This window comes from Oncorhynchus masou, chromosome 21 (genome assembly GCF_036934945.1).
Source record: "Oncorhynchus masou masou isolate Uvic2021 chromosome 21, UVic_Omas_1.1, whole genome shotgun sequence".
NCBI lineage: Eukaryota > Metazoa > Chordata > Actinopteri > Salmoniformes > Salmonidae > Oncorhynchus > Oncorhynchus masou.
In genome coordinates this window covers 46,893,956-46,908,880 of record NC_088232.1, presented here as the reverse complement: position 1 = coordinate 46,908,880, position 14,925 = coordinate 46,893,956, and positions in this window count along the sequence as shown.

The following is a 14,925-nucleotide window of genomic DNA, read 5'->3' as shown; positions in this document are numbered from 1 at the left end:
AAGTATAAAATATATGGATGAGCAGTGATGGAGCAGCTAAGATGCAATAGATAGTGAAGGATTCAGTATACAGTATATACAGTGGTTCCTCCTTTAAAAGTTGCGAGCTTACACCGCGGGACATAGAGGTATCCAGCGACACGGCTTGATTGCTCCAGACCACCGCAAGTGTGAGTTAGAGCACTCACTATGCATTTGGGTCCTATCGAGTGGTTCCAATGAAGAATTTGGCGCAAGCCATCCTTCACTGGTGATTTTCTTCAGCAAAGAGATCTAACAAAATATCACGGTGGAAGCAAATGTAAATAATTATAACGTCATAATGAGTCAAGCAAAAAACGTACAATTGAGAGGAATATGTTAGTTCGTGTAGAGACAAACGATTCAGAATATTTTTTATCATAAAGTTAATTTACGAAAATCGCTATTTAGTAAGTTAGCTGACTAGCTAGCTAGTGTTAGGACATGAATATGAAATTGTAATTCGTGCTGCTTAATGTTTTAGTGACTCCTGAGAAAACCAGCACAACAGGCTGTCATCTTGTGAAACAGTGGATGTAAAGAATCTAGCTTTTTGTGTGAACATGAACGTGAACGTGCCTTAGGCATGCTGCAAGGAGGCATGAGGACTGCAGATGTGGCCAGGGAAATAAATTGCAATGTCCGTACTGTGAGATGCCTAAGACAGCCCTACAGGGAGACAGGACAGACAGCTGAACGTCCTCCCAGTGGCAGAACACGTGTAACAACACCTGCACAGGATCGGTACATCCGAACATCACACCTGCGGGACAGGTACAGGATGGCAACAAAATCTGCCCGAGTTACACCAGGAACGCACAATCCCTCCATCAGTGCTCAGACTGTCCTCAATAGGCAGAGAGGGGTTGGACTGAGGGCTTGTAGGCCTTTTGTAAGGTCCTCACCAGACATCACCGGCAACAATGTCGCCTATGGGCACAAACCCACCGTCGCTGGACCAGACAGGACTGGCAAAAAGTGCTCCTCACCGACGAGTCGCGGTTTTGTCTCACCAGGGGTGATGGTCGGATTTGCATTCTTCATCGAATGAATTAGCGTTACACCGAGGCCTGTACTCTCTGGAGCGGGATCGATTTGAAGGTGGGGGGTCCATCATGGTCTGTGGCGGTGTGTCACAAGATCATAAGACTGAGCTTGTTGGCTTTGCAGGCAATCTCAACATTGTGTGTTACAGGGAAGACATCCTCCCCCCTCATGTGGTACCCTTCATGCAGGTTAATCCTGACATGACCCTCCAGCATGACAATGCCACCAGCCATACTGCTCATTCTGTGCGTGATTTCCAGCAAGACAGGAATGTCGGTGTTCTGCCATGGTCAGTGAAGAACCCGGATGTCAATCCCATTGCACACGTCTGGGACCTGTTGGATCGGAGGGCGAGGGCAAGGGCCATTCCCCCCAGAAATGTCCGGGAACTTGCAGGTGCATTGGTGGAAGAGTGGGGTAACATCTCACAGCAAGAACTGGCAAATCTGGTGCAGTCGTTGAGGAGGAGATGCACTGCAGTACATAATGCAGCTGGTGGCCACAGATACTGACTGTTACTTTTGATTTTGTCTCCCCCTTTGTTCAGGGACATATTATTCCATTTATGTTAGTCACATGTCTGTGGAACTTGTTCAGTTTATGTCTCAGTTGTTGAATCTTGTTATGTTCATACAAATATTTTCACTTAAGTTTGCTGAAAATAAACGCAGTTGACAGTGAGAGGACATTTCTTTTTTATATTAACGTGCAGTCAAATACATGATTTTCCTGTGTTTTATATATATTTCCAGTCTGAGGTTGCAATAATACTCTGAAATTGTGAAAATTATGAAAATGCCCATTTAGTGTATGAGCTCTTTGATATTCCTGCCTGTTTTGGTGGGATGATGTTTTTGTGTCATGCCCTGACCTCAGTTATCTTTGTTTTCTTTATTATTTTGGTTAGGTCAGGGTGTGCCGAGGGTGGTTTGTTTAGTTTTTGTACTGTCTAGTGGTTTTTGTATGTCTAGCGGTTTTTGTAAGTCTCGGTGTTTATATGTCTATGGTTGCCTGGATTGGTTCTCAATCAGAGGCAGCTGTTTATCATTGTCTCTGATTGGGCACCATATTTAGGCGCCATATTCCTTGGATAGTTTGTGGGATCTTATTCTATGTTCAGTTGCCTGTCTGCACTACGCAAATTAGCGTCACGGTTTGTTGTTGTGATGGTTTGTTCAGTGTTCTTTCTTAAATTAAATAAGTATGTACGCTTACCACGCTGCGCCTTGGTCTCCTCCATACAATGACCATGACATTTCACCTGCCTAAATCACCAGGCGGATAATTAGTTAACAGACCATTAAAAAAGAGTTCCATACCTCTGTGCAAATAACAGCTAGTTTTCAGTTTTCCCCATTCCCAGACAGTCCTAACAATTTTAGCTTGAGTAGTATGTCCATGCTTTTTAATTTAAAACAATCACCGTAAGGTACTTAATTGTTACCCAGAAATTATTTGACATTGAGATTAAAATGGCGGCATTGGACCTTCAAAAGATTGTAGCCTAACTGAGGTTCTCCAGAGAGCTGTTTAAGTGGTTGATTGAACATTGGCGGCTGATGTTATTGACTTATTCCCTTCATAGTCTTCATGTCAATGAGCTGTCTGAGAGTGCCCGTTGTGACGACTGGCACTGACCTCCTGGCTGGTACATTCAACAGTTGGGCACATTTTAGGAAGTCATACTATTAGCAAAGACTACTCAATTCTTGTCAACCCAGTGGAGACACATGCTAATCATGTCCCAGTCCCATGCCAGGACAAGGTCTGTCTCCTCCCAGCCAATTATTCTCCCAAACCTCACCATCTTCACGACCCATCTGCAAAAGTATTTTTTGTTGCCGCAGGTTGGGGAAGCCGCCACCTGTCACCTTGATAGACATTAACAAGCTTCGGATCTCAGAGTGGTGGAAGGGGAGTTCTGTAGAAGCAGACAAACGGATGACACGCAGGGGTGTCTGGGTACGTCTGTCACATGGGTTGTAGCTGTTATCGCTAAGATGATTTAAAAAACTCTGTTTTAAGTGAGAAGTAGGCATTGGTTTGAAGCCAAAAAAAGGAGGAAATTCACATGAGCACAACAATGCCAACTACACTTATGCTCTACCAAGGTTTTCCAGCACACAGTTTTGATCTATTACAGTAGCTATGTTGGTCTATTGTATTTCCAAAAATATTGTGTAGGCAGGTTCCTTATGATTCAAACCTTCTCAAACAGCCTAATTCATAATCTTAGAGGAGGTGCTCCCACAACAATGTGATTTGTACTGCATTCAAGATAAAGTATTGGATTCTTCACACGCCACACGAAGACATTATCCTATTACACTACCCTTTCAAACATTTTTATTATTAAATGAATGCAAGCTTTGCGTTTATACCTACAAGACAGTCAGGCTTGATTGATTGAGCTGTTTTGTCTTCTAGTAATGTTGATAAAAGTCACCTTCTCCTAGAGAGATTTACATGGTTAACAACACATCACGCCGGGGTAAGTCTACACGAAACACAGACCTTATTTTATGTGTTTCTAAAATCCCCTATGTGAAAAACGAATGGTGGGAAAATGATTGGAACCATTTCCCTGTTTGACCGCGAGGTTTGATGGGTATTATAACTCATACTGTGGTACTCAATTGGCTGTGACAGTCTTACATTGTAAAATATGACTCAATACCCATTGAAAGCAAAGTAAGAGTTTTACGTCATTGGCTTTTGAAGGTCGTATAACTCAGCCATAGAGACTAAACAAAGATATCCCCATGTGCGCTAGAGCCAGGTCTTTCTTGTGCCTTTTACTTGTTTCTAGCCTAAAGCTAGTTATAAATCCTATACATTTAAATAATTCTGGTTTGGGGGGACAAAAGCCCCCTCCCCTAGAACCATGCACTGGAGTTGTTGAAAAATATCAAACACATGGTAAAGTTGTTCTTTGGCACTGTTGATCAGCACACGTGTATTAAAATGTAAAAACGACAGGAGAAGGTGCATACTGGAATTTATTATGGATGTTATAAGCTGGTGGGTTTTTCCAAGCATGCATTTGCACACTGCAGTCAGTGCACAATCGTGGCGCTATTTAAATGTAACATTAGCTAGTAATTTGTTATCTCAGCGGATTGAGTTGTGTCCTGTCTAACAGTGAAATGTGGCTAGTTTTTACCGTTGCTTGGAGTATAAAGTACCTAGCCCATTGCATGCATTGTAAGGTAGCAGCATGACAATTTGCCTTAAGTTTGGTGTTCTTTTTTTTAGCTAGCTACCTTTCTTTGCCTGTTCGTTAACTAGTTAGATTTCGACTGACTGGTGTCAGAGGCTAGCTGCTGGACTTTGGACAAGCAAGTTAACATTAACTAGCTGTTACGTCCGTCGTCGGAATGATACCAAAGCGCAGCGTGGAAAGTGTACATCTTAATTTATTTAGAATTAGCACCAAAAAACAACAAAAGATTAACGAACATAAAGTTCTGCAGGGCTATACAGTTACTGTACAAAAACAAGATCCCACAAACTCAGGTGGAAAACAGGCTGCCTAAGTATGATTCCCAATCAGAGAACGATGGACAGCTGCCTCTGATTGGGAACCATACCCGGCCAGCAAAGAAATACAAAACTAGAATGCCCACCCAAATCACACCCTAACCTAACCAAATAGAGAAATAAACAGTCTCTCTAAGGTGTGACACTAGCTAGCTAATCAAAATATAATTGTTGCATTTATTGATCAAACTCAGCTTGAATACCACCATATAGCTAGCTATCTACACTAGCATAAAGTTGGTGGTGGGGAATCAGCTCCAAAATAATTGATTCCTCGACTCCTTGTCCGTCGACTCCCATTTCTGAGTGGCAAGTGGAATCGACTCCTAGCATTCAGTATTTTTGCAATGGAGGAAACTATACTGAACAAAAATATAAATGCAACATGCAACAATTTTAAAGTTACAGTTCATATAAGGAAATCAGTAAATTGAGATAATTTATTAGGCCCTAATCTATGGATTTCACATGACTTTGCAAGGGAGTATCCACCCACCCACTGGTGGCTGACATGCCTACCTAAGCCTGGCTGTGCCCCTCCCAGCCAGGCTTAGGTAGGCATGTCGGCCACCAGACAGAATTGTGCATCGGTAATCAAAAGATATAGGCTATTGCAATGCTGAATTTCGCAATTTCTTGGCTTGCAATGTCATGCATAAGTTCACTAAAGAGTAGGCATCCAGTAACGTGTATTCATGTATGCCAAGGGAAGCCAGGCTTCCCCAAAACAATTGACCGAAAAAAAATAATCTAAAAATTTATCTTTGTCTGTGTTTCAAAAACAAGAGGTTGAATGTATCTCACCGGAGAAAACATTCGAGCAAGTGAAACAGCGCCCAGCTAGCCAATCTATCTGATGCTGTCTGGTCCAAAAGAGTATGAGATTGTTGCTGCCCGTAGCATTGAATGCAAGGGAACCCAGCGAGTATTTGGCCTCTTTTGATATATTTATTTATGTTTTAATTATGGACAATCAGTGTTGAGCTAAACTGAGTGAACTCAACTGTGAATGGCCCTGGCAAACCAAAAAAAAGCATTACGGGAAGACAGTTTGGATTTGGCTTCACTCCAATCGCATCGAGAGAGCATATGTTATTGACAGAAACTCGTTGTGCTTCTTGTTGTGTTGTCCTACGGTGTCTATCTGGCTAGCTAAAATGGGCCCTTTCCTAAATTAGCCATGGATCTGATGGACTTCTCAGTACTGGCCAATGATTATAAAGGCGATTCTGATCCAACTATAAATTAATACATTGTGCCCTTGGACTGAGAGGATGGAAGTTGATTATGTAGCTAGATATAGAAGGCAAATGTTAACTAACTAACGTTGCCCATGAAACGAGCAAGCATTTTAGCCAGGTAGCCTAGGACAACAAAAATGAAAGCGTGTACTGTATGACAGAGTGATAGACTGTTGCGTCAACATGAGAGGAGGATGGCGTTGGCGTTTCTCTACAAGTAGGGTGAGTCAACATGTTTTTTACTTGCACTCACACACACACATGTTTTTGTTATCTTTTTTTGTCACTGTAATAGACTAAGCATAGGTGAGTTGATGTTGAGATTTTGAAGTTGAAATGGTGTTGGAATAGTGGAGGCAGATCCTGTTTTCTTTGCGACTTGCATGTTCTAAATCAATAGTTGTTTAGAGGTCCAAAAATGTCAGAAATGTAACTTGCTTGACAATGCTGTAGGTCATTTAACTGTTTTGTTACATGCAATATGTTTTGTGGACTTCACCAGTCAGAGGTTGCTCTCTGTTTTTGTGATGAAACAAAGGTGTGGTTGAATTTATTCTGCCACTGTGTCTTCTTATTGTCTCAGCCTCAGGCCTATACATCACAGTCGCAAGGCATGAACAGTTTATAGAGCAAACAACATTTTTCTCACAACACATAGATTGTAATATGGCTTATTTCTGGCTTGGCTTCCCCAAGGAGAGAGAGACGATTAGTCAGGGCAGGCAGGTCTATATCTTGGTAATCTGTATCTCGCAATGTCTTGTCTAGCAATACCTCATTAATTCACCAAAGTATGTTAAAATATAGATTGGGCTATGAATGAGTATGTTTAAGCTAATCTTCATAGTGCCAATGGATAGAAGTTGAACGAGACCAAATGTGGAATATAAAGTATTGTGCTTATAGCTTATTTAAATTATGTTGATGTCCTAGGTCAGGGCTCTCCAACCCTACTCCTGGAGAGCTACCTTCCTGTATGTTGTTTCTCCAACCCCAGTTGTAACTAACTTAATTCAGCATGTCAGTTACACATGGAATAAACAAATGTACAGTCAATACAATAGAAAGAGTCTATATACAGTGTGTGCAAATGGCGTAAGGAGGTAGGCAATAAATAGGCCATGGTAGCGAAGTAATTACAATTTAGCAAATTAACACAGGATTGATAGATGTGCAGATGATGATGTGCAAGTAGACATACAGGTGTGCAAAAGAGCAACAGAGTAAATAAAAACAATATGGGGATGAGGTAGGTAGTTGGATGGGCTATTTACAGATGGGCTGTGTACAGCTGCAGTCATCGGTGAAGCTGCTCAGATATCTGATGTTTAAAGTTGGTGAGGGACATATAAGTCTCCAACTTCAGTGATTTCTGCAATTCATTCCACTCATTGGCAGCAGAGATTTGGAAGGAAAGGAGGCTAAAGGAGGTGATGGCTTTGGGGATGACCAGTGAGATATACCCTCTGGAGTGCGTGCTACGGGTGAGTGTTGTTATTGTGACCAGTGAGCTGAGATAAGGTGGAGCCTTACCTAATAAAGACTTACTGTATATATGACCTGGAGCCAGTGGGTCTGGCAACGAATACGTAGCGAGGGCCAGCCGATGAGAGCATACAGGTCGCAGTGGTGGGTGGTATATGGGGCTTTGGTGACAAAAGCGATTGCACTGTGATAGACTGTATCCAGTTTGCTGAGTAGAGTGTTTGTTGGCTATTTTGTAAATGACATTGTCGAAGTCGAGGATCGGTAGGATAGTCAGTTTTACGAGGGTATGTTTGGCAGCGTGAGTGAAGGAGGCTTTGTTGCGAAATAGGAAGCCTATTATAGATTTAATTTTGGATTGGAGTTGCTTAACATGAGTCTGGAAGGAGAGTTTACAGTCTTGCCAGACACCTAGGTATTTGTAGTTGTCCACATATTCTAAGTCAGAACCGTCCAGAGTAGTGATGCTAGTGCGGGCGGGTGCGGGCAGCAATTGGTTGAAAAGCATGCATTTAGTTTTACTAATGTTTAAGAACAGTTGGAGGCCATGGAAGGAGTGTTGTATGGCATCGAAGCTCGTTTGGAGGTTTGTTAACAGTGTCCAAAGAAGGGCCAGATGTATACAGAATGGTGTCTTCTGTGAAGAGGTGGATCAAGGAATCACCCGCAGCAAGAGCGTCATCGTTGATATATACAGAGAAAACAGTCAGCCCAAGAATTGAACCCTGTGGTACCCCCATAGAGACTGCCAGAAGTCCGGACAACAGGCCCTCTGATTTGACACACTGAACTCTATCTGAGAAGTAGTTGGTGAACCAGGCGAGGCAGTCATTTGAGGAACCAAGGCTGTTGAGTCTGCGGCGGATCATTTTATGAAGAGAGGGTCCAGATTGTCTCGCCCAGCTGATTTGTACATGTCCAGGTTTTGCAGCTCTTTCAGAACATCAGCTATATGGATTTGGGTGAAGGAGAAGCTGGGGAGGCTTGGGCAAGTAGCTGCGGGGGGTGCGGAGCTGTTGGCCGGGGTTAGGGTTGTCAAGAGGAAAGCATGGCCAGCCATAGAGAAATGCTTATTGAAATTCTTGATTATCATGGATTTATCGGTGGTGACAGTGTTTACTATTCTCAGTGCTGTGGGCAGCTGGGAGGAGGTGCTCTTATTCTCCATGGACTTTGCAGTGTCCCAAAACTTTTTGGAGTTAGAGCTACAGGATGGAAATTTATGTTTGAAAAAGCTAGCATTTGCTCTCCTAACTGACTGCTTGTATTGTTTCCTGACTTCCCTGAAAAGTTGCATATCGCAGGGACTATTCAATGCTAGTGCAGTCCGCCACAGGATGTTTTTGTGTTGGTCGAGGGCAGTCAGATCTGGAGTGAACCAAGGGCTATATCTGTTCTTAGTTCTACATTTTTTTGAAAGGGGCATGCTTATTTAAGATGGTGAGGAAATTACTTTAAAGAATGACAAGGCATCCTCTACTGATGGGATGAGTTCAATATCCTTCCAGGGTACCCGGGCCAGGTTGATTAGAAAGGCATGCTCGCAGAAGTGTTTTCGGGAGCGTTTGACAGTGATGAGGGGTAGTCGTTTGACTGTGGACCCAGAGCGGATGCAGGCAATGAGGCAGTGATCGCTGAGATCCTGATTGAAAAAAGCAAAGATATATTTGGAGGGCAAGCTGGTGAGGATAATATCTATGAGGGTGACCATGTTTACGGAATTAGGGTTGTACCTGGTGGGTTCATTTATAATTTGTGTGAGATCGAGGGCATCTAGCTTAGATTGTAGGACTGCCGAGGTGTTAAGCATATCCCAGCTTAGGTCACCTAACAGAACGAACTCTGAAGATAGATGGGGGTCAATCAATTCACATATGGTGTCCAGGGCACAGCTGGGAGCTGAGGGGGGTCTGTAACAGGCGGCAACAGTGAGAAACTTATTTCTGGTGTGATTCATTTTTAAAATTAGAATCTCGAACTGTTTGGGCATAGACCTGGAAAGTAAGACATAACTTTGCAGGCTATCTCTGCAGTGGATTGCAACTCCTCCCCCTTCAGCAGATCTATCTTGACAGAAAATGTTGTAGGTGGGGATGGAAATCTCAGAATTTTTGGTGGCCTTCCTAAGCCAGGATTCAGACATGGCAAGGACATCAGGGTTGGCGGAATGTGCTAAAGCAGTGAGTAAAACAAACTTAGGAAGGAGGCTTCTGATGTGAACATGCATGAAACCAAGGCTTTTACAGTTACAGAGGTCAACAAATGAGAGCGCCTGGGGAAGCCTCTACATCACCCGAGGAACAGAGGAGGAGTAGGATGAGGGTACGGCTGAATCCAACCAAAACTGGTCATCTAGTGCGTTGTGGACAGAGAATAAAAGGAGTAGATGGTAGGATTCAGGGCATAGTGTCCAGACAGAGGTATGGTAGGGTGTGGGTACAGTGGAGGAAACCTTGGCATTGAGTGACAGTAAGAGCAGTTGCATCTTTGGATGCACTAGTTATGCTGGGTGCGGTCACTGCACGTGTGCGAGGTGGGACAAAAGAGGTATCTGAGGCATGTTGAGTGTGACTCAGGGCTCCGCATTAAATTAAAACAATGATAACTATCTTAAACAACAGTATACAAGGCATATTGACATTAGAGAGAGATAAAAGCAAGGAGCAGCTAGCTAGCAGCGATGATCCGATGCAAAGGTCCAGAGCTTATGGCAAGATTCTGGTGGTGTAGTGGATTCTAGTCGTCTTTGTGAAGAGTCCGGGAAGCATCAGCTGTGTAGCCGAGTGAACATAGAGTCCATTGAGCAGGCCGGGAGATGGTCTGGCTCCAAGGCTAGCTTCGGGGCTGGGCCACTCGGTAGCAACTAGCTAGCTGCGATGATCAGGAGTAATGGTCCAGGGCTTACGTCAGGAATCCGGTGTTGTAGTGGAGAAAAACAGTCCGGTATGCAAGTATTATCCATGCTAAAAGCGGCTGAGGTCTGTGCTAAGGGTAAAAGCCACTAGCAGTGGCTAACAATGACTAAGTCACTAGTAGCTAATTAGCTGGTTAGCCTCTGATGGCTAGCTTCTAATGGAGGTTCTGGCTATAGGGTCAAAAAATAGCAGATCCTTATCACATTGGGTGAGGCGGGTTGCCGGAAGCTATATTTAATTTAAGATGGAAAAAGAGATTGAAAATATGTTGACATACTGTATATATACAAAAAATGACGGAACAAAACAGAATTTACACATGAGAACGACAAACACTGTCTTCACTGCCACACCATCTTGGCGTATTGCAGTCCTAATCTTCCGAATCTGTTTCAGCGTATTTTGGGAGTCGAGCAAGAGTCGACACCTTCAACTCCAGCCACAGGAGTCGAGCAAGAGTTGATTTTTTTCGATTCCAACCACAGGAGACGGAGTTGGTGCACAACTGGCCTAGGTTTGTTCTCATATACAGTTAAAGTCGGAAGTGTACATACACCTTAGCCAAATACATTTAATCCTAGTAAAAATTCCCTGTCTTAGGTCCGTCAGGATCACCACTTTATTTTAAGAATGTGAATTGTCAGAATAATAGTAGAGAGAAAGATTTCATTCAGCTTTGATTTCTTTCATCACATTCCCAGTGGGTCAGAAGTTTACATACACTCAATTGGTGTTTGGTAGCATTGCCTTTAAATTGTTTAACTTGGGTCAAACGTTTCGGGTAGCCTTCCACAAGTTTCCCACAATAAGTTAGGTGAATTTTGGCCCATTCCTCTTGACAGAACTGGTGTAACTGAGTCAGGTTTGTAGGCCTCCTTGCGCGCACACGTTTTTTTCAGTTCTGCCCACACATTTTCAATGTGGTTGAAAAACAAGTTTTAATGACTCCAACCTAAGTGTATGTAAATTTCCGACTTCAACTGTACTTCTCATAACTTGGGTAGCCTGGTGAAGCAGCAGTTGTGTTGTTGCCAACAACTACATTTCTTGAACTGATGTTAGAACTCTGAGCTACAGCTTAAAAAGATATTAGCGTTGTCAGAAATGCTACAAAAAGGTAGCACACTATTGGTTCTCTGTGAGAGCGATTAAATTATAAATGTTTTCAAAACTGTTGTCCCTACAAATCTATTCAATTGAGGCGGCAGGGTAGCCTAGTGGTTAGAGCGTTGGACTAGTAACCGGAAGGTTGCGAGTTCAAACCCCCGAGCTGACAAGGTACAAATCTGCCGTTCTGCCCCTGAACAGGCAGTTAACCCACTGTTCCCAGGCCGTCATTGAAAATAAGAATGTGTTCTTAACTGACTTGCCTGGTTAAATACTCGGTGGCGAGTCTAATGGTCACTCTACGGACACTTTATGGGGCAGTTGAGTTATGCTGCCATCAGGGAAACTGCCAGGTGATTATGGAAGATGGGAACAGAACAGAAGCTACGATGAACATGGATGTTTGTTTTGTCTGACTGTTTTTTTGGTGACAGTCCTTCACTTCTTGGTTATTTGGAGCCACAAAGGTGCAGACTAAAGGAATTATACTGTAAGTTGCAACAATTCAAGCGTCTGAACATGTTAACATCCCATTTGAGAATTTCGCCTATGATTTTGGCTGGCAGTTTTCTGGTGACTGTAGTTCCCTACTGTAATGAATGAATGAGTTAAATTTTATTAGGATCCCCAGTTACTGGGGTCTGACACATAATGAAAATGTAATGAACATGTAGTGTGTGAGTATGTATATGTGTGTTTGCATCTCGCAGTTACACATTAGTGATGCGAAGGTCAGCTTTTTCTTCACCCTCACCCGCCTGCAATAGCCAATAACCCATCTGAAACCGCCCAAATATATGCGATAAGGTGAAAATCTGAGGCACGCACCCAACTCTAACCTGCAAATATATTTTTTTGACAGTGGGTGCAGGATTGATTTTTTCCTGATTTAGATATGTTTCTGCTTATAATTACCAACATTTTGGTGGGCTGTTTGTTAGTCAACTTGGCTATACATGTAGCCATTAGACTGTATGTTGCCCTAGAAAACAAAATAAACCGTTGCTCAACAGAATAATGTAATAGAGCGATAGAATGAATGCTTCAATCTAGTTGACATCAGTAAAGTTCTCTGTCATCTTTCACGGATCAAAGACGTTTAATGAATGAGGAGAAATTACAATAACGCAAAAAAAATAAAAAAAATTCTGTGCAAATGTGTACAAATTAAATTTGACAGGTTGTAAGGAAAAAGAAAGCTGTGAAAACATCCATCATGTTTCTGATAAGATTTGATTTTGGCTTCGATGCACATTTTATGTATTTGAAATAATATGATGAAGACAGCACCTCTTCAGATTGCATCTGAGCATTGCATTCTCTCAAGATGCAGAAAGAAAGAAGTCAACATAGCCAGCACTGCTATCATCCATCCTCTTTAACCACTAAATCTTTTCCAAACATTACTTTTCTGTCTCTTCCTCCTCTTTATTTTCAACTCTCTTTTCACAGCTTTTGTCTTATTGAATTAAACTTCGACAATGTTCTTTTTGCCTCTGTGGATTGAGGTTAACTTTTTCTTCCCGATCCCAAAAGCATTATTTGGTTTTCTGCCTATTCCTAAAAGCATTATTTGTTTTTCTGCCTATTCCCAAAAGCATTATTTGGTTTTCTGCCTGTTCCCAAAAGCATTATTTGGTTTTCTGCCTGTTCCCAAAAGCATTATTTGGTTTTCTGTCTGTTCCCAAAAGCATTATTTGGTTTTCTGCCTATTCCCAAAAGCATTATTTGGTTTTCTGCCTGTTCCCAAAAGCATTATTTGGTTTTCTGCCTATTCCCAAAAGCATTATTTGGTTTTCTGCCTATTCCCAAAAGCATTATTTGGTTTTCTGCCTGTTCCCAAAAGCATTATTTGGTTTTCTGCCTATTCCCAAAAGCATTATTTGGTTTTCTGCCTGTTCCCAAAAGCATTATTTGGTTTTCTGCCTGTTCCCAAAAGCATTATTTGGTTTTCTGCCTGTTCCCAAAAGCATTATTTGGTTTTCTGTCTGTTCCCAAAAGCATTATTTGGTTTTCTGCCTATTCCCAAAAGCATTATTTGGTTTTCTGCCTATTCCCAAAAGCATCATTTGGTTTTCTGCCTATTCCCAAAAGCATTATTTGTTTTTTTGCCTATTCCCAAAAGCATTATTTGGTTTTCTGCCTATTCCCAAAAGCATTATTTGGTTTTCTGCCTATTCCCAAAAGCATTATTTGGTTTTCTGCCTATTCCCAAAAGCATTATTTGGTTTTCTGCCTATTCCCAAAAGCATTATTTGGTTTTCTGCCTGTTCCCAAAAGCATTATTTGGTTTTCTGCCTGTTCCCTAAAGCATTATTTGGTTTTCTGCCTATTCCCAAAAGCATTATTTGTTTTTTTGCCTATTCCCAAAAGCATTATTTGGTTTTCTGCCTATTCCCAAAAGCATTATTTGTTTTTTTGCCTATTCCCAAAAGCATTATTTGGTTTTCTGCCTATTCCCAAAAGCATTATTTGGTTTTCTGCCTGTTCCCAAAAGCATTATTTGGTTTTCTGCCTGTTCCCAAAAGCATTATTTGGTTTTCTGCCTATTCCCAAAAGCATTATTTGGTTTTCTGCCTATTCCCAAAAGCATTATTTGGTTTTCTGCCTATTCCCAAAAGCATTATTTGGTTTTCTGCCTGTTCCCAAAAGCATTATTTGGTTTTCTGCCTATTCCCAAAAGCATTATTTGGTTTTCTGCCTGTTCCCAAAAGCATTATTTGTTTTTTTGCCTATTCCCAAAAGCATTATTTGGTTTTCTGCCTATTCCCAAAAGCATTATTTGGTTTTCTGCCTGTTCCCAAAAGCATTATTTGTTTTTTTGCCTGTTCCCTAAAGCATTATTTGGTTTTCTGCCTATTCCCAAAAGCATTATTTGGTTTTCTGCCTGTTCCCAAAAGCATTATTTGTTTTTTTGCCTATTCCCAAAAGCATTATTTGGTTTTCTGCCTATTCCCAAAAGCATTATTTGGTTTTCTGCCTGTTCCCAAAAGCATTATTTGTTTTTTTGCCTATTCCCAAAAGCATTATTTGGTTTTCTGCCTATTCCCAAAAGCATTATTTGGTTTTCTGCCTGTTCCCAAAAGCATTATTTGGTTTTCTGCCTATTCCCAAAAGCATTATTTGGTTTTCTGCCTATTCCCAAAAGCATTATTTGGTTTTCTGCCTGTTCCCTAAAGCATTATTTGGTGATTGGATGTATAGGCGTGCATACACTTAAGCCCTAACCCTAAAGGCTTATGCACAATACCAGATCTCCTAAATAATGAAAGAAAAACCTCAACGTAGCCTATATAAATTCCACAAGAACTATTCATTTATGGATTTTTTTACTATTACTATTAGCTGTCCTCCCCTCAGCATGCAGCCTCCACTGGTAGACACACAAAAAGTAGGTCACAATGTCAATAGCACTCCACACTACCCTCATGCCCCCACCACATCGACGGTCCTGTAGGGGAGTGGGTAGAGAGTTTCAAGTTCCTCTGTGTCCAAATCACTAAGAACTTAAAAATGGTCCACACACACACACACACACACACACACACACACACACACACACACACACA